We start from the raw sequence: 22,905 nt of genomic DNA, 5'->3' as shown, positions 1-22,905 counted from the left end.
TTCCTAGCTTCTTGGCTGCACACCAAAGCCTTCAGGCTCTTAAGAGGAATGCTAAGCGGAGAGGGACATGATCAGAAAGTCACAGGGAATCCCGCGGAAAAATAGAACAGTGGAGGTAACACACAGGACAGGAAAAAAATGTTGGAAGAGGGATGCAACTGCACCCAAAGCTGCTGGGCCGAATCTCTGACCTTCTCCCTTTTTCTTTCTGTATTCCCTTTCCTTATGCTGAGTGCCAACCACACCAGAATGAAGAAAGACCCTTCCAGGGAGGCACTAACGGTTGTAGATATGTCGGGAAGTTAATAATGTGTTTTGTTTCTCTAATGGCACATACCTACTTTTGTCATTTTATTAATTAGCTTCTTTTAAAAAATATTTATTGGGGCTGACGCTGTGGCATAGCGGGTAAAGCCATCATCTGCAGTGCCAGCATCCCATTTGGGCGCCAGTTTGAGTCCTGGCTGTTCCTCCTCCAATTCAGCTCTCTGCTATGGCCTGAAAAAGCAGTAGAAGATGGCCCAAGGCCTTAGACCCTTGCACCCATGTGGGAGAACCAGAAGTTCCTAGCTCCTGGCTTCAGATCAGTGCAGCTCCAGCCTTTGTGACCATCTGGGGAGTGAACCAGTGGATGGAAGACCTCTCTCTCTCTCTCTCTGCCTCTGCCTCTCTGTAACTCTGCCTTTCAATAAATAAATAAATCTTTTAAAAAACAATTATTTATTCGAAAGGCAACAGACAGGAGCAAGAGAGAGGGAGAGACAAAAGAGATACCCTTCATCTGCTGGTTCATTCCTCAAATGTCTCCAACTGCTGGGTTTAGGCCAGGTCAAAGCCAGGAACCAGAAACTCCAGCCGTGGCTCCCACATAAGGTGGAAGGGATCCAAGTACTTGGGCCATCTTCTGCTGCTTTCCCAGATGTATTAGCAAGGAGCCGTTTCAGAAGCTGGGTACCTGGAACTCAAACCAATGCTCTGATATGGGATGGTCACCTCCACCACAATGCCAGCCCCTAGCTGCTGCTTTTTTGTCTGCTTCCCTATTACAACATAAGTTCCAAGAGGGCAAGGAACAGTCCCTGTGTCTTGCTATGGCTCTGGATCATCCTTGTATCTCCAGCCACCAGTATATGCCTGACACATTGTTATATATATTAACATAGGAAAAAACACTATGAAAATGCTAGAAAGGGATATTGCAAAACATTTTATATTTTTGGATGTTTAAAACTTTTTTTTAAAAAAGATTTAAAAGACAAAGTTACAGACAGAGAAAGAGAGAGAGAGAGGTCTTCCATCTGCTGGTTCACTCCCCAAACAGCTGCAACCGCCAGAACTGGGCCAATCTGAAGCCCGGAGCCAGGAGCTTCTTCCAGGTCTCCCACATAGGTGCAGGGGCCCAAGCACTTGGGTCATCTTTTGCTGCTTTCCCAGGCCATAGCAGAGAGCTGGATTGGAAGTGGAGCAGTCAGGAGGTGAACCAGTGGCCATATGGGATGCTGGCACTACAGGCCAGGGCTTTAACCTGTTGTACCACAGCTCCAGCCCCTAAAACCTTCTTAAATGAGAGAAAATCAAGATGCCATGGTGAAAAAGATAATTAGATATGACAAGAATAATTAAACTTTCTATGTGAAGAATAAAAATAGCTAGCAATTACTTATCACTTTATACATGCCAATTTTTGTTCCAAGCACTTTATATGTTTTAGCTCACATGAGCATCCAGATAATCTTATGATGCAGGCACTGTCATCATCATCTCCCTTTCACAGATAAAGTAACTGTGGCACCACAAGAGTAAACACTTTGCTCAAGATCCAACAGCTGTTAGTAGTAGAGGCAGGATTTGAACTTGAGGCTCCAGGGTTCATGCTTTCGACTATTACATTACAGTTGCACCTAAAGAAATTTATAAGGTAAACAAGGAATAAGGTAGAAGGGGTCCAAGTAAAGTTATGTTCATAACACCTAAGATTTTATCATACAGTATTTTTTTTTTATTTTTTAAAGATTTATTTATTTATTTGACAGTCAGAGTTACACAGAGAGAGGAGAAGAAGAGAGAGTGAACCATCCACTGGTTCACTCCCCAAATGGCCGCAACGGCCGGAGCTGAGTCTATCTGAAGCCAGGAGCCAGGAGCTTCTTCTAGGTCTCCCACATGGGTGCAGGGGCCCAAGGATTTGGGCCATTCTCCATTGCTTTCCCAGGCCACACACAGAGCTGGATCGGAAGTGGAGCAGCTGGGTCTCGAACCGGCGCCCATATGGGATGCTGGTGCTTCAGGCCAGGGTGTTAACCCGCTGCACTACAGCGCCGGCCCCTATACATACAGCATTAATAAAAAAATACAAATAATCCAGTTGAAACATTAGCAAACAATAGAAATCAGGGGCCACTGCTGTGACCTAGCGGGTAAAGCTGCTGCTTGGGCACTAGCATCCCATATAGGCTCTGGTTTGAGTCCCAGCTGTAACAATCGATTCAGATTCCTACTAATGCACCTGGGAAAGCTGTGGAAGGTGGTTTAAGTATTTGGACCTCTGAACCCACATGGGAGACCCAGCTGGAGTTCCAGGCTCTGGCTTTAGCCTGACCCAGCTTCAGCCATTTGAGGAGTGAACCATCAGATGAAAGCTCTCTTTCTCTTTCTCTTTCTCTCCCTCTCTCTGTAACTGTGCATTTCAAATAAATAAATACATCTTTAAAAAACAAAATGGAAATCCACAACTCTAATAAGAAATTTTAAAAAATAAAGAATAGAAATCAAAGAGTCTCTAAAGGAACACAGATGATCACTTCCTGTTTAATAAGCAGTGATTCCTAAAACTGTGACAATAGTGAGATACTACCTTTAATCTTTTAGATTGGCAAGAAGTTAACTAATGCTAGTATCTAATATCTGCAAGGGTGTGGGGAGAAGTAAACTGGTACCACCACTTCGGTGCTTTGGTGGACTGTTTTTCATTACTCTTACTATTGTTATGGATTCTCAGATTATCCCTGTTTGGCCAGTGGAGAGCCCTTCCAGCTGGCTCCATCCTTTTGACACGTGGATCATTCTTTGAGCATTACTTTCTTTCTGGCACAACAAGACACTTGCAGGCTCATTCTGTCCCAACCCTGAAATCTGTCATTTCTTTAAGGGACTCTGGTTGCTTTCAGAAACCAAATGTATTTATTGGTATTGTAGCGTTATTGCTGTTAGGCCCTCTTGCTAGGCTAGAAAATGAATGAATGTAGAAATGCTTAATGATAAATGTGAAATAAAATAATCAAGACAGAAGTTGTCTGTGTAGTTGGTGTTTTGTTTTTTTTTAATTTAAAACACACACAGAGACATAACAAAATGCTGAATTATTCTGTTAGGAGTGGTTTATTTTTCATTTCAATTTGTATTTAAAATTTTCTGCAACATGGTATCCTTTTTTATTACTTGCTCAATATACTTTTATTTTAGAATATAATTAGATTATAGAAAGCTTGCAAACATCAAAGAATTTCCTTATACTCCATACATAGTTTCCACTGTTATTATCTGCTGTCATAATTAATCAATATTGATTTCTTGTCAATGAAGTCCATACTTAATTCAGATTTTCTTAGTTTTTACCTAATACCTCTTTTCTGTTCTGAGATCTCATCTAAGACACCAGATCACATTTCACTGTCCTCTCTCCTTAGCCTGCTCTTGGTTGCAGTGATTTCTGAGACTTGCATTTTTTCAATGACTTTGATCATTTCAAGGAACTCGGATCAGCTATTTTGTAGGATGTACTTCAGTTGAGACACATTTGATGTTTTTCTCATGAGTAGACTAGAGTTTTACTCTTTGGGAGGAGGATCATACAAGGGCCACTCTCATCACATCATATCAAGGGTACGTATCACTGTTGGCTATTATTTTTAAATTTTTATTTATTTCTTTTCATTTTACTTGAGAGAGAGAGAGAGAGATGGAGAGATCTTCCATCCACTAGTTTACTCCCTTAATACTTGCAAAAGCTGGATCTGGGACAGGCTGAAACCAGGAGCCTGGAACTCCATCTGGGTCTCCCATGTGAGTGGCAAACTCCCAAGTACTTGAGTACTTGAGACCTGCTGTCTCCCAGGGTGTACATTAGGGGGATAGCTATCAGAGGCAGAGGAGCTGGCACTTGAAACAGGTACTCTGCCAAGAAATGCAGGTGTCGGAAGTAGTATTGAAACCACTGCACCAAATTCTCACCCCTCGCATGTATTTTAAATAATCTCTGGATAACTGATAACACCCAATGCAATGTAAATGGTTGTTTTACAGTATTGGTTAGGAATAATAACATGAACAAAAGCCTGTACACATCAGTAGAGAGGAAATTTTTCAAAATTTCAAAAATTTTCAGTCTGTGGTTGGTTAAATCCACAGATGAAGAACTGAAGGCACAGAGTGCTGACTGTCCTCTCTTTCCTCCTCTTCTTCCTCCTTCTTCTTAAAGATTCATTCATTCATTCGTTCGTTCATTTGAAAGAGCAACAGAGAGAAAGAGAGAGGGAGAAAAGTGAGAGATTTTCTATCTGCTGATTCACTCTCCAAATGCCCACAACAGCCAAAAACTGGGCCGGGTTGAAGCCAGGAGCCAGGAACTCCATCCAGATCTCCCAAGTAGGTGGCAGGGGCCATCTTCCTTTGCAGGGAGCTAGGTTGGAAGCAGAACAGCTGGGACTCCAACCGGCACTGTGATATGGGATGTAGGGGTGGCAAGCAGCGCCTCGAACCGCTGAGCCACAACCCTGGCTTCTGTAGGCTTTCTTTCGCAAGTCACAACTGGAAGTTGCACATTTTGTTTATTATGCTTCTATTCCTGTGGCCAAAACATAGCACACGATGACACCTCCCTATAAAGAAGGCTGAGAAATGTGGTCTCTTCAGCTAAAACTTCAAACGGTTAAAGAAAAGGAAGCTGAGTTTTAGGAAACCAAAGAGCAGTCTGGCCAGGGTGGGTTGCAAGCATTCTAAGGAAGAAAGAAATAGAAAAAGCAGAACTCCAACGTCTGTGGCGCCTACTAATCATTCTCTTTGTTACATTACCCAGACGTTCCTTTTTTAATGTCATCTGGTTTTCTCACTGGTAAGAAATTTACGTTAAAGAAGAAAAGAAAAAAAAAACAAAACAACAAAAAAGAAATCTACACCAATCATTTTCACTCTACATGGTTCCCAAATTCATGCCCTTTCCACTTCTTTTTTTTTTTTTTAATTTTTTGTTTATTTATTTGTTTGAAAGTCAGAGTTACAGAGAGAGAGAGAGAGAGAGAGAGATCTTCCATCTGCTGATTCACTCCCCAGAGGGCTGCAACAGCTAGGACTGGTCCAGACTGAAGCCAGGAGCTAGGAGCTTCATCTTGGTCTCCCACGAGGGTGGCAGGGACCCAAATACTTGGAGAATCTTCTGCTGCTTTCCCCAGGCCATTAGCAGGGATTGCATCGGAAGTGGAGCAGCCAGAACACAAACCCAAGCCCGTACAGGATGCGAGCACTGCAGGTGGCAGCTTCACCCACTATGCCACAAGACTGACCCTTCTCCGCACTCTGCACCATCCCATTCTCCTTTCCCCATCTTTTCTGGATCATAACCAGATCTTCCATTTACTTGAGAAGGTTTATCCAGCCACAGCCATGCCCTTAGGGTTTTCCTTCCACTCCAAGAGGAGCATGGAGTTATTTTACCAGGGCCAGGCACTGTGGCCCAGTAGTTAGGTTACCGCTTGGGATGCCCACACCCCACATTAGAGCACCTGGAGTTGAGTTCCACCTCCGCTTCCAACCCAGCTTCCTGTCACTGTGCACCCTGGGAGGCAGCAGATGAGAGCTCAAGTGCTGCAGGCCCTGCTACCCACGCGAGAGACCTAGAGTGAGTTCCTGGCTCCTGGCTCTGGCCTCACCAAGCCCTGGCTGCTGTAGGCATTTGGGGGAGTGAACAAGACCTCTCTCTCTTTCTCTCTCTCTCTCTATTTGTTGCCCTGCCTTTCAAATAAATAAATTTTTTAACAAAAGATATTTCCCAAAGGAAGACCTTCCTTTAGGAAAACTGCTAACATGTTTAGCACCTTTACACACAGGACATCCTTCCCTCCGCAGGTGAGGTGAGATGCCTGTGTTTGACACTTGGTGACAGTCTTTTCCCCAAGGCAAGTAGGAGCATGAGCCGAAAGCCATTTTTCACAGCAAGCTGGCCCCCAGGAAGGGAGACTTCCTTCCTCTGAGAGCTCTGTCCCCGAGTGCCTTCAGCTTTCCCTCTGCACCCTGGCCCTCGCCTTGAGCCTCTCCCCTCTCCTCTCCATCATGACATTCCTGAGCCTTCCTCCTGCCTTTCCTGTCTCAGAACTACTCACCAACCACATTCAATGCAGGTCCAGATTATTTGAAAGCAGAGTTACAGAGAGAGACAGAGATCTTCCATCCACTGGTTCATGCCCCAAACGGCTACAATGACCAGGGCTGGGACAGGCTGAAGCCAGAAGCCAAGCGTTTCTTCCAGGTCTCCCACATAGCTGCAGGGGCCCAAGCACTTGGGCCGTCCTTTGCTGCCTTCCCAGGCGCATCGGCAGGGAGCTGGATCAGAAGTGGAACAGCCAGGACAAGAACACGTGTCCATAGGGGATGCCAGCACTGCCGGCCATGGCTTATCTGGGTGCTCCTCAACACCAACCCTGCCCGTTAGATTTTAACAGGGATTGGACACTGAGTTCTACAAGGTGAATGTCTAATTTTAAGTATCTCAAATTTTTTGGAGGAAATGCCTTCTCCTTTGGTATCAGATGAAAGAAGGAGGTAAAAATGGACTTTTACTGAACAAGTAGAATGCATTATACCGGTATGTAAGTCAATGTATTCAACTTCATAATAATTATGAGTGACATCATTGTCCCTATTTTACAGACAAACTGAGGCTTACAGAGGTATAAGAATTTGAGCTTCAAGATGTGTCTGATTTCCCAAATTGGTATTATTTCCAATAAAGTAGCTGTATTTGCCTGAAAGAAAGAGTTTATGGTCAAGGGATCATACCTTCGCTGGAATTAACCACCACACAGATCTTGGGCAAGGAATAGTAACATCTTGAGAGTAGTTTCGAGATGAGTAAAGGCCGGCGCTGTGGCTCAATAGGATAATTCTCCACTTTGCGGCGCTGGCACACCGGGTTCTAGTCCTGGTCAGGGCGCTGGATTCTGTCCCGGTTGCCCCTCTTCCAGGCCAGCTCTCTGCTGTAGCCCGGGAGTGCAGTGGAGGATGGCCCAAGTCCTTGGGCCCTGCACCCGCATGGGAGACCAGGAGAAGCACCTGGCTCCTGCCTTCGGATCAGCGCGGTGCGGTGGCCATTGGAGGGTGAACCAAGGAAGACCTTTCTCTCTGTCTCTCTCTCTCTCACTGTCCACTCTGCCAGTCAAAAAAAAAAAAAAAAAAAAAAAGAGAGAGATGAGTAAATTCTACACCCAGCCAAACCCTGTCTCTTTTTGTGATATTTGTCTTGCTGGGAAGGGATGCACTTTTCCAAGAAGTGGCCTGTAATTAGATCCTTAATAAAAGTGTGGCCTCCTGAATCCCTCTCCAGACTATGGAACCTGACCTCTGGTGGGCACAGTGCATGAATTTGCATTTTAAATAAGACTCTCTAAAACATTAATTTCCATATCATTAGTTCAGTGAATAAACAGAAAAGAGCTGTCTTTCCTCCAACTGTTCATATTTTCATAAAGTGATGACTTGTTAGCACTCTTGTCAGAGGCTGGGAACCAGAAAGCCTAAGTCTTCCTTCTAAATTATTCATTTAATAATTATTTGTTGCATGCATTCAAATGCGCCAGGCATAGGAGAGCAAATATACTGCTTTAAAAATGTCTTGGGAGGGAAAGCCAATGACTGCACAGAGGATGATTTGAAAGCCATGGTCAAGAAGAAACCAGCTTTGAGAAACTACTTGATCAATTAATCAGTCCCATGAATTCCGGGTGTCCCCCGAATGGTAGTTGGAATACATGTGTGCTATTGTGTTCCAGGACTGGCACATGCCTGCCTGGATATGGTGGTTAAAGAGGGACCAGCAGGGGTTCCTTTCCTCTGCTGCTCCCTGGGGCTAAGCCAGATCGCAGGATGTCAACTTTCTGGGAAGGGGTAAATGTCCATATGGAGAGTGGACCCAGGTTTTGCAAGGAGCCCGAACTTTGACAATTCTAGGGGTCCTCTCCAACAAAAAGAGGACCACAATATTAAGTAGAAAATTGTGACCACAATATTAAGTAGAAATCTGAATATTCATTTAGAGTGAGAAAAAGATCAAGGCAAATTATTGCAGACTTACAGGTTTGGATCACTCTCTCCCGAGGTTGTTTTTTTTTTTTTTTTTGACAGGCAGAGTGGACAGTGAGAGAGAGAGACAGAGAGAAAGATCTTCCTTTGCCGTTGGTTCACCCTCCAATGGATGGCCGCCGTGGCCGGCGCACCGCGCTGATCCAATGGCAGGAGCCAGGTACTTATCCTGGTCTCCCATGGGGTGCAGGGCCCAAGCACCTGGGCCATCCTCCACTGCCTTACCTGGCCACAGCAGAGAGCTGGCCTGGAAGAGGGGCAAGCGGGACAGAATCCAGCACCCCGACCGGGACTAGAACCTGGTGTGCCAGCGCCGCAAGGCAGAGGATTAACCTAGTGAGCCGCGGCGCCAGCCTCTCCCAAGGTCTTAAGGTGAATTTCTGAAATGCTTCTTGCTTGTAAGATTATCTAGAGCAGACCCCAATTTCCAGCAACTCCCACCTCTCCCGGGGGCCTCTGCAAGTGAGAGGCCCTGGAATTTAAGCTTCATTCATTTCACAGTGAGTCCTCCTTCCCTCCTTCTCACCTTACAGGGCCCAGGGATAGTCTTTGCTCCAGTGAACTTTGCTATAGGCCAGCTCCCACAAATACATATGGGGCCAGTTGTCCAGATGACTACATTGGGGAACAATCTTTTCTTAATTTTAACTTTTTAAATTTATTTGAAAGGCAGAGAGACAGAGACAGACAGATATAGGAGAAGAATCTTCCATCCATGGGTTTATTCTCCAAATGCCCACAACAGCCAGAGTGGACCAGGCTGAAACCAGGATCCAGGAACTCAATCTGGGTCTCCCATTTGGGTGGTAGGAACCCAATCATTTGAGCCATCATCTGCTGCCTCCCAGAAACCTGGAATCAGAAGCAGAGCCAGGATCCAAACCTGGGCACTCGGCCATGGGGTGCAGGAGTCCTGGGTGGTGTCCTGACTGCTGTATCGAACACTTGCCACTGGGAAGCAATCTTTCTTCTTCTTCTTCTTCTTCTTCTTCTTCTTCTTCTTCTTCTTCTTCTTCTTCTTCTTCTTCTTCTTCTTCTTTTTTAAAGATTTATTTTATTTGAAAGACAGAGCCACAGAGAGAGGTAGAAACAGAGAGAGGTCTTCCATCTGATGGTTCACTCCCCAGATGGCTGCAACAGCTGGAGCTGCATTGATCCAAAGCCAGGAGCCAGGAGCCGCTCTGGGTCTCCCACATGGGTGCAGGGGCCCAAGGACTTGGGCCATCTTCCACTGCTTTCCCAGGCCATAGCAGAGAGCTGGATCAGAAGTAGAGCAGCTGGGTCTCGAACTGGTGCCCACATGGGATGCCGGTGCCTCAGCCCAGGGCTTTAACCCACTGCACCATAGCACCGGCTCCTAATTTGTTTGTTTGTTTGTTTGTTTGTTTACTTAATTTGAAAGTAGAATTACAGAGAGAAAGATCTTTAATCTATCCACGGGTTCACTACCCCTAATGGCTGCAGTGGCTGAGGCTGGGTCAGGCTGAAGCCAGGAGCCAGGAACTCCATTCAGGTCTCCCACATGGATGGCAGGGACCCAAACACTTGGGCCATCTTCTGCTGCCTTCTTAGGTGCACTAGCAGGGAGCTGGACAAGAAGTAGAGCAGCTGGGACTTGAACTGGAGCTCATCTGGGATGCCAGCATTGCAGGTAGCAGCTTAACTTGCTGTGCCACAGTGCTGGTCTGGTGGGGAACAATCTTGACAGAGCAAACTCTAGTGCTGCTGGGGTGTTGGTGGAGAAAATGGATTGCAAGGCGGCAACGTGGCTCAATAGGCTAATCCTCCGCCTTGCGGCGCTGGCACACCAGGTTCTAGTCCCGGTCAGGGTGCTGGATTCTGTCCTGCTTGCCCCTCTTCCAGGCCAGCTCTCTGCTGTGGCCAGGAAGTGCAGTGGAGGATGGCCCAAGTGCTTGGGCCCTGCACCAGCATGGGAGACCAGGAGAAGCACCTGGCTCCTGCCTTCAGATCAGCGTGATGCGCCGGCTGCAGCGGCCATTGGAGGGTGAACCAACGGCAAAAAGGAAGGCCTTTCTCTCTGTCTCTCTCTCACTGTCTACTCTGCCTGTAAAAAAAAAAAAAAAAAAAGAAGAAGAAGAGAAAAGAAGAGAAAAAAAAAGAAAATGGATTGCTAGCTCTGAGACAGTTATCCCACCCATTCACCCTGGGAAACCTGCAAGCTGCAAAGGGTTCCAGTGGTTTATGGATTTGCTATAGGCAGGCTGTGCAAACTGGAAAATAAATGTCTATTAATGGAGGCCAGTGCTGTGTCATAGCGTGTAAAGGCCGCTGCGTATAGTGCCGGCATCCCATATGGGCACTGGTTCGAGTCCCGGCTGTTCCATTTCTGATGCAGCTCTCTGCTGTGGCCTGGGAAAGCAGTGGAAGATGGCCCAAGTCCTTGGGACCGTGCACCCGCGTGGGAGACCCGGAAGAGACTCCTGGCTTCGGATCAGCTCAGCTCCAGCCGTTGGAGTCATTTGGGGAGTGAGCCAGTGGATGGAAGACTTTCTCTCTGTCTCTTCCTCTCTCTGTTGACTCCGCCTTTCAAATAAATAAATAAGATCTTTATAAAAATGTCTATTAATTCAGTTAGTTTATGAGATGGTACCTCTTCCTCACTACTCAGAAGTTCTCACTGGCTGTCACTGCTGTGGTCTGTCTCCCAAGGGTATGTGTGTTGGAGGCCCAGTCCTCAGCATGTCAGTGTTGCGGTGGTAGAACCTTTAAGAGGTGGGGTTTGACAGGAGATAATGATGCTATTGGCCATGCTGCCCTTGGTAAGCATTAAGGTAGGTCTCCTGGAACCTTGTTGTTCCTGTGAGAGTCAGTTGTTGTCAAAAAGCAAGCCTGCCCCGGAGTCTCTCTCTGGCTTCCCATCTTGCCACGACAGGTGATCTGTGCCCCTCACACATGCTCTTACTATGATGCCACTGGCCACAATGTGATGCAGCAGAGGGGGCCCTCATCAGAGCTGGTGCCCTCTGCTTGAACTATATATGTATTCGAAAAACTGAGTTACAGAGAGAGAGAGAAAGAAAGAAGGAAAGAAAGAAAAGAAGGAAGGAAGAAAGAAAGTTGGAAAAAGAGAGATTATCCATCCACTGGCTCACTCCCTAAATGGCTGCAATGGCCAGGGCTGGACCAGCCAGAAGCCAAGAGCCTGGAACTCCACCCAGGTCTCCCACATGGGTGGCAAGAGCCAAGTACCTGCACTATCCTCCGCTGCCTTCCCAGGTGCATCAGCGGGGAGCTGGGTGGGAAGTGGAGCAGCTGGGGCTCAAACTAGGGTCCATATGGGACGCCTGCATCACAGGCGGTGGGCGAACTGGCTATGCCATGGTGCGGGCCCCAGTATTCTGTTATAGCAATGGAAAACTAAGATAGTTGTCTTATTTAAGTGGTATACACTATGGAAGAGAATAATTTCTTCACAAATATAATTTGTATAGTAGATAAAAGTGTGCAAAGGAGATGTTCAAGTAGATAAAAGTTGTTCAAGGGAGGGGTGGTAAAAGTGGAAAAGTTCAGAACTGAACCAACAAATTTTAGATGTTAAATCTGAGGCCAAAGGAAAGAAGAGATTTGATCAAAACCATGAAGTCAGGCAGTCAGAGAGCCAGAATAGAATTCCTGGTCCCGCCTTCTTGTTTGACCAGACAACCTCCCCAATTCAAAATTCCAATTTGTAACAGAAAGGCAGAGGAATGTCTCAGGAAGCAAAAAGAATGAGCTCCAATTAAATTGGGTTTGGAGCCGTTGACAAATTCGTGGAGAGGTTATATGCTAAGCTAATCCTCTCCCAAGAGGAGAATAAATCAGCTGAGCTCTACTGCAGAATTCATTGGTAACCTGTGTCAAAAACCTTGAACCTTGCCTCCTGAGACTGAAAGTCTGCTTCCTGCAATTTATTGTAAGGGCATATCAGAAATGAGTACAAAGACAGTGCAATGTGCAGTGGACTAGGCCGTGGCTGGCGACGCTTGAATCCTATATCAGAACGCTTGGTTAGAGTCCTGCTACTCAGCTCTTCTGATGCGGCATTCATGCTAACACTCCTGGGAGGCAGCAGATGATGCCCCAGGTTCCTGGGTTCCTGCCCCCGATATGGGAGAGTCAGAGTTCCTGCCTCCTTTCTTTAGCCTGGCACAGCCCTGACTGTTGTGGGCATATGGGGAATGAATCAGCAGATGGAAAATATATTTCTCCCTCTCTCTGTTTCTCTGCCTTAAAAATAAATAAATAGATCATAAAAAGAGTGTAAAGATATATTGATATGCATGTTTTTGTAGCACAACTTTCAATGTCTAAAAATTAATATAAAATTTAAATTGTTCTTATATGTAATTGAAACACCAAGTATGATCATGCTCATCATGAAACCCAGGAATCCTTTTCCTACCAGTCCCCACCTGCTCGACTACTTCCAACTCCCCAAACTCTTGACTGTTATCTGTATTTTTACTTTTATGGGCCTTTTGTTTGTTTGTTTGTTTTCTTGTTTGTTTCAGAGATAGACAGATAGACAGACACCTGGTTCACTCCCCAGTTGCTTACAATGGCTGAGACTGGGCCATGCCAAAGCCAGGAGCCAGGAACTCAGTTTCAGTCCCGATCTCCCACCTGAGTGACAAGAACTCACTCCTGCCATCGCCACTGCCTCCTAGGGTCTGCATTAGCAGGAAGCTGGAGTCAGGAGCTGGAGGTGAGCAATGAACCAGGACCTGCAACATGGAATGGAGGCATCTTAACCACTTGACCAAATGCCTGCTCCTATTTCTGTTTTAGATTTTGATGTCAAACATTGTTCATTAACTTCCTTTTGTGGTAAATATTTAGTTCCTAACACAGACCACTCTCACTTCCTCTCCTCATCCTCTCAGTATCACAATTGTTTACTAAATCAGTATTTGCATTATTGCAATTTCATAAGCATTACTCACTTCTGGGCCAAGGAGTATACCATGATTACAATTTTGTTATTGTTCTGTTGTTTTTACTACAGTTGATGCTTCACTTTTACATTGGCTTAGTTATCAATATTCATACAAGGAGCTTTCTTTATGTTCCACCAGACATGCTATATGTCTATCAACTAGTCAAATGTATCAGCTATCTACCAATTCCATTTCCTCTCCAGACACCTCTGTTCCAGACTCTTCTGCTGCCCCATCTTGCAGTAAAGGCCAAATGTCCAGATTTGCTGCAAGCTGTTACTATGGGCTTCTTACCATTTGCTGGTGTTTTTCTTCTGTTTCTGTAATTCTCTTTCATTGTCTTTTAGGCTTATGCTCTTTTTTAAACTGAAAAACATCTTCCAGTTGCTTCTCTACTAAGGGGGCATTTCAGGTAAGTCTACTGCGTCCTTAGAGACAGGAATGTCTTAATTTGGTTCTCACACTGAATAGTACGGGTAGGTGAAGGAAACTAAGGTACTGTGCCCCTGTTTTTCCCCTTAGAAACTAGAAGTTTTGCTCCATTGTCCTCCAGGTTACAGTGTTACATCCCTATTTCAGAAAGCATCTGCTTCCATTCTCTGAGAGCTTCTAGGAATTTCTTCTAATATTTTGTCCAAAATTTCAAGCTGATGCACCTCGGAGACTCTCTCTCTCTCTCAAGATTTTATTTATTTATTTGAGAGGCAGAGTTATAGACAGAGATGGAGAGACAGAGCAAGAGAGAGGTCTTCCATCTGCTGGTTCATTCCCTAAATGGCCACAATGGTCAGAGTTGGGTGGATTCAGAGCCAGGAGCTTCTTTTGGATCTCCCATGTGGGTGCAGGTGCCTCTTCCAGTGCTTTCCCAGGCCATAAGCAGAGAGCTGGATCAGAAGAGGAGCAGATGGGACACGAACCGGCGGCCATACGGGATGCCAGTGCTGCAGGTTCTCTTAATCTGGAGACAATTTCACTTAACACAAAAGTATATAAAATGCCAATTGCATACATATTTATTAACACAAAACTATTCATAATATTCCAATTTCCTGACTTTTTCTTCTCACATTCTACCCATATCAATTGACTGAATTTTGCATTTCATTGGTTCATGAGATATGTGTATGTTGTTTTTTCCTATTTTTTAAAAGATTTATTTATTTATTTAAAAGGCAGTGTTACAGAGAGGCAGAGAAAGAGAGGGAGAGAGAGTGAGGTCTTCCATCCACTGGTTCACTACCCAAATGGCCACAATGGCTGGAGCTGGGCCAATCCAAAGCCAGGAGCCAGGAGCTTCTGCAAGGTCTCCTACACAGGTACAGGTGCCCAAGGACTTGGGCCATCTTCTACTGCTTTCCCAGGGCATAGCAGAGAGCTGGATCGGAAGTGGAGCAGCCAGGACTCAAACTAGCGCCCATATGGGATGCTGGTGCTGCAGGTGGAGGTTTAGCCCACTACGCCACAGCACCGGTCCCTCTCTCTAATTCTTAAAATCATTGAATTTTATGGGATCCTAGGCTATGTTAATATCTTCAATATTAATTTTTGTTTCTTAAAAATTTATTTATTTTTTTATTTATTTGAAAGGCACAGTTACAGAGAAAGGGAGAGACAGAGAGAAAGAGGTCTTTCATCTGCTGGTTCACTCCTCAAATGACCGAGTCTGAGCCAGGCTGAAGCCAGGAGCCTGGAACTGCAGCTGGGTTTCCCAGTATGTTTCAGGGGCCCAAGCAATTGGGGCCACCCTCCACTGTTTTCCTAGGAGCTTTAGCAGGGAGCTGGATAGGAAGTGGGACTCAAACCAGCGCCTATATGGAATGCTCATGTCACATGAGGCTGCTTAACCTGCTGTGCAGCAGCACCAATTTTTGAGTTTTAAAGACTTTGTGTGCTTAAAGATGCATTTATTTATTTGAAAGGCAGAGTTACAGAGAGATAAGAGACAAAAAGAGCTCTTTTATCCCCTGTTTCACTCTCCAAATGGCCACAGTGGCCAGAGCTGGGCCAATCCAAAGTCAGAAGCCAGGAGCTTCTTTTGGGTCCCCCACGTGGGCCACAGGGACCCAAGGACTTGGGCTGTCTTCTGCTGCTTTCCCAGGCCATTAGCAGGGAGCTGGATTGGAAGTGGAGCAGCCAGGACATGAACTGATGGCCATATGGATGCCAATGTCGCAGGCAGAGGCTTAACCTGCTATGCCACAGCACCAGCCCCAAGTTTTAAAGACTTTGAAAGTTGAAGAAATTTTAGAATCTTGCATTTGTATATATTCCTCGGTGAGACCATTCTGTTGAATGCTTTAAATGATACCCCACTTAACTTTGAATAATTCAAAGATTTTGTCTGACTTGCCTGTAACTTGCAGGTATAGCCCATGAGATCATTCTAACTTTTGAGGGAAGTAGGTCCTTACACTGGCAGTGGTTACAACCTAATGACAAGACAGACACGAATGACCACATGGAAGACAGAGGAGATAAGTGGAAGATAAGGGGTGGAGGAAAATGCCAAGCGAGTTTCCAGGAAGGGAAATTTTGTCCTGACTTGGTAGGGAACAGGTGTTTGTGATGGATTCTAAAGGGTGAGCAGGCCTTCGAAGAGAATAAGAAGGGAGTACCTAGAACGCAGCCAGAGCGAAGCCACGGAAGTCTGAAAGTACATTTTGTGTTGGGGGAACTATGAATGTCTGTGTGACTGGAGCATAGCAAAGGTGGAGGCAGAGAGGGCAAATGGGACCAGACCATGAATAGTTTTGAGGGCCAGGCTGTGGCATGAGGACTTGATGCTGAAGGCAGTAGGAACTTACTCAGCGATGAATACAAACATGTTACACCAGCACATGTTATAGAGCAACAGTGTTCAATGTGTGGCTCGTGGATTTGGGGCGGGGGTGGGAGGAAGATGGAGGGAGGGTGGGTGGTCCCTAAGACCCCTTTCACAGGGTTCACAAGATCAAACTATCTTGATGATAATGACAATAATAATTCTAATACATCATTGGCCTTCAAACATTGTGATATAAAGCACCTAACATAAAACATATCTTTGTATCTTTCTCTCTCTCTCTCTCTCTCTCTCTTTTTTTTTTTTTTTTTACTTGAGAGGCAGAGAGATGGCATCAAAGAGAGACACCTGGAAAGAGAAAGAGAGAGAGAGGTCCCATCCAGTGAGATGGCTGCCTCACTCCCTAAATGCCCACAACAGGGTCAATGCTAGGAGCTGAGAACTCAACCTGCATCTCCCACTTCACCAGCAGGAACTCAGCTTTGACAGTCTGCCCTAGAAGGAACTGAAGCCAGGTGTTGATCCCAGGTACTCTGATATGAGAGGTCATCCGCTTAACTCCTAGTCTAAACATTCTCTCTTATATTTATCTTAATTTTACATTTTTATTTATTTGAAAGACAGAGAGCGAGTAAGACAGAGATGTGAATTTTCTCATCAAATGTCTGCAACAGCCAATGCTGACTCCCAGGAGTCCAGAACGCAATCTAAGTCTCCCCACGTGGGCAACAAGCACCCAACTACTTGAGCCATTACCTGCGGCCTTCCAAGGTGTGCATTGCCAGGAAGCTGGAATCAGGAGGAGTTCTGGGGCTCAACCCTAGGCACTCTGCTCTGGGATGTGGGCATCCCAAGTGGCATTGTTACCACCACACTGAAGCCTGTCCCCAGATTCATTTTAATTTTATGGAAGTTTAACCTTCAAACATGTTTTTAAAATTTTCTGTGTGGCTAAATGACATCTGGCAGAAAGCACTTCGGCTGCACAAACAGTGTGATGATTTCAAGGAAAAGCACTTGTGCGATGAGAGCTCTTTCTGGGAACAGGACTTGCTCCTTTTCCACGGAACATCATTTTTGCTCGCAAGAGTGACTGACAGGCACCCTATGGTTATGCAGACTTGGGTGTTTGGCATACACGTTCTCCAAATTGAATGCAGACTCTCACTTCCAGGAAAACAACTGACAATATTTGTTGCCAGTAATAAGATCCAAGTTTTCTTGTGAAATTAGAATTTGGGAAAGCTTGTATATGCCATGATGGGCTTGACAGATTTTATGAGATTGGTGCTGACAAAAAGGAAGCAGTTTTAAAATATGTTTTATAATGAAATATGTCAACATTTAGAAGATTAGCATAACTCAATAAGCCAATGTTTTCCAAATGACCAATGCATGATGTTACAAAATTATTCATAAGTAAAACACTCATTCAAGCTACAAGAAAGACCAATGGATTTTTTTTAAGATTTATTTATTTATTTGAACATTAGAGTTACACAGAGTTAAGGAGAGGTAGAGAAAGAGAGGGAGAGAGAGAGAGAGAGAGAGAGAGAGTCTTCCATATGCCAGTTCACACCCCAATTGGCTGCAACAGCTTGAGCTGCGCCAATCAGAAGTCAGGAGCCAAGAGCTTCCTCCAGGTCTTTCCATGCAGGTGCAAGGGCCCAATGACTTGGGCCATCTTCTACTGCGTTCCCAGGCCACAGCAGAGAGCTGGATCAGAAGTGAAGCAGCCGGGTCTCAAACAGATGCACATTTGGGAATGCTGGCACTGCAGGTGGTGGCTTCACCTGCTATGCCACAGCATGAGCCCCACCAATGGATTTAATGTAACCAAATACAAATGCATTGGTAGAGTTGCAGATTCCACACTGAAACTTTTTTTTTCTGAGTAAAACTGTATGTGAAACTAACTTTTAACGAACTATTTATTGATTGTTGGTGAAGTACCAAAGAAGAATATTCACAATTATCCATAAAATCTTATAAAATATTCCTCTCTTTTCCAATAATATATCTGTGTGAGGCCAGATTTTCCTCTTAGGCATCAACCAGAGCAGTATATCACAGTGGTTTAGATGCAGAAGATATGAGAATCCAGCTGTTTTCTATTAAGCCAGATGTGAAAGAAGTTCACAAAAATATAACTGTTCTCACAATGTTGTATTGGAAAATATAATTATTTTTAATTAAATATGTTATATATATTAATATGCAACGGATTTATTGATACAATTTTTAAAGAGTTATTTATTTATTTGAAAGGCAGAGTTACAGAGAGGCAGGGGCAGAGAGAGAGAGAGAGAGAGAGAGAGAGAGAGATAGGTCTTCCATCTACTGGCTCACTCCCCAAATGGCCGCAATGCCTGGAGCTGCACCAATCCAAAGCCAGGAGCCAGGAGCTTCTTCTGGATCTCCCACACAGGTGCAGGGGCCCAAGCACTAGTGCCATCTTCTACTGCTTTCCTAGGCCATAGCAGAGAGCTGGATCGGATATGGAGCAACCAGGTCTCAAACCAGCACCCACATGGCATGCCGGCGCTGCAAGCAGTGGCTTTACCTGCTACGCCACAGTGCTGGCCCCTTGATATAATTTGAAGTAATATATCTTTTAAAATTTTCTTAGATTCAATTTCAAATATGGTAAATAAACAAAAGCTCAACATTTTTCTTTAAGGGTACAGAGGAACTCTGACATCAAAGAGCTTGGAGACTGGGTGCCACAGAATCAACACTTTTTTTTTGTAGTTCTGGAGATGGTATATGAAAAGATTGAAAGATGAAAAATTAGAGGCAGGATACTCTACAATCTCTATACAAACTGGGAGAACAGGTTTCAATTCAGTAGCTTTGAGTATTCTTAAAACCACAAGATATGGCTGGTGCCTCGGCTCACTAGGCTAATCCTCCATCTGCGGCGTCCCGGTTGGGGTGCCGGATTCTGTCCCAGTTGCTCCTCTTACAGTCCAGCTCTCTGCTGTGGCTCAAGAAGGCAGTGGAGGATGGCCCAAGTGCTTGGGCCCTGCACCCGTGTGGGAGACCAGGAGGAAGCACCTGGCTCCTGGCTTTGGATCGGCGCAGTATGCTGGCCATAGCGGCCATTTAGGGGGTGAACCAGCAGAAGGAAGACCTTTCTCTCTGTCTCTGTCTCTCTCACTGTCTAACTCTGCCTGTCAAAAAAAAAAAAAAAAAAAAAAAAAGATATCATTCTTCACCTAACTAATGATTGGCAACACTCCGTAAATCTGGCAGTAGGTTTTGTTGATGAAGGAGCACCGAAACATTTGGTTTCATACATAGCTGGTAGATAGATAGACCTTTACAAGACATTAACACCAATGTTAAGATGTACACACATGTTGCTAATTTTAGATTTATACTACAAAGAGTTACACATTTGATTTGGGAATGTTGATTGCAAAAAAAAAAAAAGAAAGAAAGAAAAAAAAGAAAAAGGAAGCACTCTAAAGTCCATAGAGAATGCATACGTAAGTTAGGACTTACATAGAAGGGCATAGTGTGAAGCTGTTAAAACAAAACATCCATTTTAGTGATACTAACAAAGAATCATCTCCAAAAATATTGTTAGTGAAAAATCAAGATTGAAAGTAATGTGCATCAGGGTCGACGATGTGGCAAAGGGGGTAAAGCCGCGGCCTGCAGTGCCAGCATCCCATATGGTCGTCAGTTCGAGTCCCAGCTGCTCCACATCCGATCCTGCTCTCTGCTATGGCCTGGGAAAGCAGTGGAGGATGGCCCAAGTCCTTGGGCCCCTGCACCCATGTGGGAGACCTGGAAGAGGCTCCTGGCTCCTGGCTTCGGATTGGTGCAGCTCTGGGCATTGTGGCCATTTGGGGAGTGAACCAGTGGATGGAAGATCTCGCTCTCTCTCTCTCAGAGAGATAAATTAATTAATCTTAAAAAAAAAAAAAAAAGAAAGGAAAGTAATGTGCATTGAATGTTATCATCTGTGAGAAGTGTGTTTGAGCATGTGTAGTAGAAATGTAATTGGGGTAAGATATATAAGAAACGTAACATTGGCTGCTTCTGAAATGAAGAATTAGATGGTTGGGAGAAAGTAATGAAAGGAAGATTTACATTTCATTGTCTAATATTTTGTATCTTTTTAAAAATTTCCATTATGTGCATATATCATTATTATATCTTTAAATTTCAATAATTAAGAAGAAAACAGTTTCTGTGAAAGTTGATGAGGGTTTTAGCTCTGGTAGATGCAGTGCATATGGACAGCTGGCGATAGATGCGACAGATGTTGCAAAAGCAGAATTGATGGTCTTATAACTGTTTGGACTTGGAAGGTGTGGGTAGTGATGGTGCTCAAAGAAAGAAGAAAGATAAATTAAAGATGATTTAGTTTCCGGACAGAGTGGCTCATAGTGCCATAACCCTAAAAAATACACCAGAGGGGCTGGTGCTGTGGCATGGTAGGTTAAGCATCCACCTGCGGAACAAGCATCCCTCATGGGCACCGGTTCGAGTCCTGGCTGTTCCACTTCTGATCCAGGTCCTTGCTGATGACCTGGGAAAGCAACAGAAGATGGTCCAAGTCCTTGGGTCCCTGCACCTGTGTGGGTACCCGGAAGAAGCTCTTGGCTCCTGGCTTTGTCCTGGTCCAGCCCCGGCCATTGTGGCCTTTGGGGAAGCAAACCAGAAGGTAGAAGATTTCTCTCTCTCTCTTTCTCTCTCTCTCGTTCTGTCTCTGTATTTCTGCCTTTCAAATAAATACATAAATCTTAAAAAAAAAAAAAGTTTGTCTTGTACTCTAAGAACAGCGTTTCTTCTATATACCAAACTGATTTAATTTATTTTTAAAGATTTATTTATTTTAGTTGAAAGAGTAACAGAGAGGCAGAGGTAGAGAGAAAGAGAGAGAGAGAGACAGTCTTCTATCTGCTGGTTCACTCCCCAGATGGCCGAAACAGCTGTAGCTGCGCAGACCCGAAGCCAGGATCCAGGAGCTTCTTCCAGGTCTCTCATGCAGGTGCAGGAGCCCAAGGACTTGGGCCATCTTATACTGTTTTCCCAGGTCATAGCAGAGAGCTGGATAGGAAGCAGAGAAGCCGGGACTGGAACTGACATCCACATGGGATGCTGGTACTGCAGGCAGTGGCTTTACTCCCTATGCCACAGCACTAGTCCCCAAACTGATTTTAAATATTTATTTATTTGAGGGGCAGAAATGGGGTCGGGGGAGAGAAAGAGAAAGAATGAGAAATTCCATCCGTTGTTCATCCTCAAATGCTTGCAGTGGCTGGATCCAGGACCTCAGTCCAGGACTCCTGCATGGGTCGCAAAGATCCAATCACTTGATCCATCACTGCTGCCTCCCAGGGGGCATAGCCACAGGAAACTGGAACTAGGGACAGAATCCGGCTTTTGGACCAGGACTAGAACCTGGTGTGCCGGCGCCGCAGGTGGAGGATTAGCCTATTGAGCCACGGCGCCGGCTACTAAATCTTAAAACTTGAAAATCTACTTTAAAATATGCTGTAAGGAGTACCATTTCAGAAAGCAGCAGCACCAGTTCCAAGGCAGTGGCCAGCAGGTTACTGATGAGGGAGCTTGAAGAGCTTTGCAAGAATGGAATGAAAGCCGTCCACATCATCGGGGTGATGAAGCTCATCTATTGACTGGCCAGGGCTCATTGTTCCTGATAACCCTCATGGGACAAGGCGGCCTTCAGAATTGAAATCAGCTCTCCAGCAGAGTACCCATTCAAATCACGGACTATCACATTTCAAACAAAGATTGAGCACTGCAACACGGATGCAAAGGGGCGGGTCTGTCTGCCAGCCACTTGTGCTGAAAACTGGAAGCCAGGCCGGCGCCGTGGCCCAATAGGCTAATCCTCTGCCTTGCGGCGCCGGCACACCGGGTTCTAGTCCCGGTCGGGGTGCCGGATTTCTGTCCAGGTTGCCCCTCTTCCAGGCCAGCTCTCTGCTGTGGCCAGGGAGTGCAGTGGAGGATGGCCCAAGTACTTGGGTCCTGCACTCGCATGGGAGACCAGGATAAGTACCTGGCTCCTGCCATCGGATCAGCGCGGTGCGCTGGCCGTAGCGCGCCGGCCGGGCGGCCATTGGAGGGTGAACCAACAGCAAAAGGAAGACCTTTCTCTCTGTCTCTCTCTCTCTCACTGTCCACCCTGCCTGTCAAAAAAAAAAAAAAAAGAAAGAAGAAAACTGGAAGCCAGCAACTGAAACCCACCAAGTAATCCAGTCCTTCATGGCACTGGCAAATGACCCCAGCTCAAGCACCCTCTTCAAGCTGACCTAGCTGAAGAATACTGGAGGGACCATAAATGATTCTGGACAGGGCCTGTGTGGTGGTGCAGTGGATTCAGCCCTCACTTGTGATGCCAACATCTCACATAGGAGCACCAGTGTGAGCCCTGGATGTTCTTCTGATCCAGCAAGAGGGAGGCAGTGGAGGATGGCCTGGGTGCCTGAGCCCTGGGCATCCATGTGGGAGCCAGGATGGGGTTCCTGCTTGTTGATGCCATTTGGGGAGTGAATCAGTAGATGGAAGATCTCAATCTTTCTCTTTCTCTTTCCCTGTCTCTAATGTTCTGCCTTTCAAATAAATTGATAAATCTTTTTTAAAAATCCATAAGAATGCTGAAGAGCTTACAAAAAAATAAGGGAATAAGCCAGGTGTAGAATCTGCCTCAGATGATTCCAGTAAGCGTGAGCAGAGATCGGAGCGGTGCGCTCAGACACCCGGCAAAGCAGGACCCGTGTGCCCTGCCTGGGGTTTGCTTGTAGCAGTTACTAATTTTCTACAGTTTTCTTAATCAAAAGCAGTGTAGGTAACCTG

The 22,905-nt window shown here is 45.3% G+C and overlaps 1 pseudogene; it reads left to right on the top strand.

The window, feature by feature from the left end:
• Nucleotides 1-21,299: 21,299 nt before the first annotated feature.
• LOC149125756 (ubiquitin-conjugating enzyme E2 L3-like) lies at nt 21,300-22,856 on the top strand (annotated as a pseudogene).
• Nucleotides 22,857-22,905: the final 49 nt, after the last annotated feature.

This window comes from Oryctolagus cuniculus, chromosome 7 (genome assembly GCF_051225735.1).
Source record: "Oryctolagus cuniculus isolate XC-2025 breed Fujian yellow rabbit chromosome 7, ASM5122573v1, whole genome shotgun sequence".
Classification (NCBI taxonomy): domain Eukaryota; kingdom Metazoa; phylum Chordata; class Mammalia; order Lagomorpha; family Leporidae; genus Oryctolagus; species Oryctolagus cuniculus.
The sequence above is the reverse complement of the archived record's forward strand: the minus strand, read 5'-3'. Positions and strand labels throughout refer to the sequence as shown.